The sequence below is a fragment of the Rhyacophila brunnea genome, unplaced genomic scaffold (genome assembly GCF_057557595.1).
Source record: "Rhyacophila brunnea isolate RB1 unplaced genomic scaffold, BYU_Rbru_1.0 scaffold_43, whole genome shotgun sequence".
Classification (NCBI taxonomy): domain Eukaryota; kingdom Metazoa; phylum Arthropoda; class Insecta; order Trichoptera; family Rhyacophilidae; genus Rhyacophila; species Rhyacophila brunnea.
Window position 1 is genome coordinate 196,217 of NW_028233098.1, and position 3,735 is coordinate 199,951.

General features: G+C 24.6%; 1 non-coding gene across 1 annotated transcript; it reads left to right on the forward strand.

The window, feature by feature from the left end:
- The first annotated feature begins 3,352 nt into the window (after positions 1-3,352).
- TRNAR-CCU (transfer RNA arginine (anticodon CCU)) lies at positions 3,353-3,424 on the forward strand. The gene has a single exon. It is a non-coding gene; the product is annotated as a tRNA-Arg (tRNA).
- The last annotated feature ends 311 nt before the right edge of the window (positions 3,425-3,735 follow it).

Genomic DNA, 3,735 nt, shown 5'->3' on the forward strand with positions numbered 1-3,735 from the left:
TTTATATACATTTGTAGCAAAAAAACATAAACTATACACATCCACTAAAAATATTTTTTGAATATAAAATAAATATGCCTTAGGGTGCTCACGACTACGTGGCGCTAGAAACAACCAATTAATTATAAATCATTATAAAGCCTTTTATTGAACATATATACACTGAATCACAATAGTTTAAGTAAAAAATTAATAATTTCGCAGGTAATATCGTTTATAATAATTTATGTATTTATTTAGTGATAGTCGAAAAATTAAAAATTCATCGTAACATACACACATATTAATTTATTAAATTTTAAAGATTTATCTGTTTAAACCCAATACTATACGGCTATTTTATAAAAAGACAAAATAATAAAAGTGAAGATGTAGTTTTATTTATTTATAAAGAAACCTATTCCTCAAATTTTAAATTTTCTTTTCACAGACAAAAACTTTAAAAAATTTAGTTAAAATATTAAAGAACAGAGAATGTTGATTCACCTGGAGAAATATGATAAAAACAGCATAATAAGCTAATGAAAAACAAGTCAATTTTATACAACATGTGTTTATTTTGCATGAAATTCATTCAATGATTGTATTCTAAAACAACAGACATAAATATTATGTCTTTAATTAAATCATTACAGAAAATATGTAGAATAGGCTTATTGATTACGCCACAAAGAGCTATCGCATTTTTGATAGAACAGATACAAAAATTTCTTTCGGATTTTTCGTTTCAAATTCTGATGTAATCATTTGAACATTAATATCCATAGATCACATAATCTTTGCAGGATATTAGTAAGGAAGCTCGTATTTAATTTTTGACTGATAAGAAATGTAAAAATTGATCCATTCTTCTTTTCATGGTTTCTTGATATCAAAATTTTTCTTAGTTTTAGCTAAAAAACCATTTAAAATATCCAAATTATTCTCTCATTTCTAGATTAAAAAAGCAAATTAAACTTCTGAATTTCACAATATTCTATATAATCGTTGCCTTAAAAAAATAGAGTCTGGATGTGAAGTAAAGTCTTGGATAAGAAATTTTTTTAATAATCTATAGATTAATGACAAAGGATTCGAATTTTAAAAAGTAAAAATTTCAGATTATTTATATTTAAAAAATAATACATATAATTCTAAGCAGAAATCTACAGTTCATAGAACCAAATTATAGTTTAATAATAGATAAAAATGATCATGATTTGCGCATAAATAAAAAAAAGCACAATTTAGTGCAATATTTACAAAATTTACATATTCAAAATGAAAAAAAGATGCATATTAATGAGGAAAGAAGATAGAAACGTCTAGATTTTATTCCATTTATGCCGCATTAAGAATCCAACAACTTTATGTATATAAATACCCAGGTAAATAATTCTACAAATTCTTTATAGTGCATGGATACAAGTGAATTTTTATATTTGTTTAAAATGCAGTCAGATTGAATATAACATATACAATATATTATAATTTCATAACCAATATTGAATATGTACGATTTAGAAGGATAAACGACACGTTAAATCAAATATATAGTCATGTATAACATTGAAAAATGAATCAAAATAGTCTTAATGAACCCAGAACGTTAGTGTTTTCTCGGTTGCACGTAATTTATATGTATTACATATATTTATACAGAAATATTAAAATTTTAAACAAAAAATCTATAAAATTTGAAATAAAAAAAAAAGTCGTTGAAAGACAGGATTGAAGAAAAAGCACTGTTCACTAAAAAATATGATTTCCAGAATTGTAAAAAAATTTATATTATCTTTGTCTGTGTTTTCGATCTAAAATCAAGTTTGAAAAATATTAATTTATATGGCATGCAGAATGGTTTTTAATTGCATCAAAACAAAAAAAATTTACCGTATAAAATTAAAGAAAGATATATTTTGTATTATATTTTAAATATATTTTCGGCAATTATTTGTTTTCTATGTAATTTCTATAAATAGTTATAAAATGTAATTTCGACAATTAAATAAAAAAATGTGTGGTGTTATTTCTTATTTTTTTTATTAGCATAAATATATTTATATTAGAACATAATTCTATATTATAGAAAAGCAATGGAGTATGTCAAATAATCAATGTAATATAACCCCTATAAAACAATGGACTATTCTCATATGCCAAGATTTAAATTTTATTATTGTTTACCACCAGCGCGTAAAAATATTCCCGATTTCTCTGTTAAGAATTCATATATGACCATTTTTAAATAAAATTATTATTATATCAAATTTTAAGATTACATAGTAATCTAGCATGCTTTGTGCCTATCTTATTTCAAGGTTTAAAAATAAGAGAAGCTATTTTATTTGTAAAAAACAAAATAATGTAAATAATAAAAAATTGTTGGAACTATTTACATTTCTTTTAATCATTTTGTATGTAATATACTGTTATTAAACTTTTTTTTTGCTACTTGGATATTAATATTTGCCATAGCATTAAAATACTTTGTTTTACATGATTTAATAAATTTAGAAAGCTTTTTGTAATTACTATTCTACCTTTTAACAAAATTTTAACATCATTAATTATTTAATTTTATTGGACGATTAACACAATAAATAAGTTTTTTGCTAAGAAACGATATAAAATATAATTTCATTTTTAAGATGATTTAATGAGCGAAGATATGAAAATTAATTTTAAATAATGATCGTAGGTATTTAAGTATCGACAAGTAAACAATAAAAAATAGATTATAGACCCTATTTTTAGGTGCAAAAAACAAATTCATATGAAAACTATGTTGATTGACCTTTGAAGGATATAAATTTCATCATGTTCTTAACGCGCTGATTCAAGATTTATTCTATAAAAAATAACTATTTATGAATAAAATATAACAAAAATATATCGGATTCTTTTTTTGTAAATATACTCTGAATATCATTAGTCGAAATTTTATTGGTATACAAGATATGTATAAATGAAAAAATTTCGATTCGATGCATCTATAAGAATGATAAAGTTTTATTTATTTATGGGTTAATTTTTTTTTATCTATTTTATCTATTTAGACGTGGTCAGCCCATTGGGAACTTTACACAACTCCTTAATGCATCTTTTGACACCCTTCCCAGATATAACTTCATCCAATGCTCTTCTTCTCTCCAATGAGATGAGTACAAGTGAATTTCGGAGTGTGAGAGCTTGCATGTATGCTTCTACTTCGTCTGTAATTCTTAACCACTTAACATATTTTTTATGGAATTTTGTAACCACTCCATCCCAAGTCATAGCATTCAAAATATAAGAATTAATTAATTTATGCCTATCCTTCTTTCTGCATAATTAAGAGGTATGTATAATATAGATTGTTTAATGATCGCAAATCCATGTAGCTCAGTGGCAGAGCGTTGCTCTCCTAAAGCGAAGGTCGTGGGTTCAATACCCTCCATGGATGTTTTTGATGATGACGGCCAATTTTATTTTTAAATGATTGATAGCAATTTTACATTCAATGAATAAACTTTTCCGTAATACTCTGGGATGAAGATTTTATAATTTACCATTAGTTGCTTATGTCAGTTAGAAATAACGACACAAGCAGAAACTTACGGGCAAACGATAGGATTGAGGAAGCCCGCCAAAAACAACAATCGAAAAAAAAAGTGCATTGAAAAAAAATTGTAACCATGATGAGGTGGAAAGAATAATAAAACCAATCTGTTCTATAGAGCAATCTAAAGTTCTCTTCGAAATACAATAAACAGT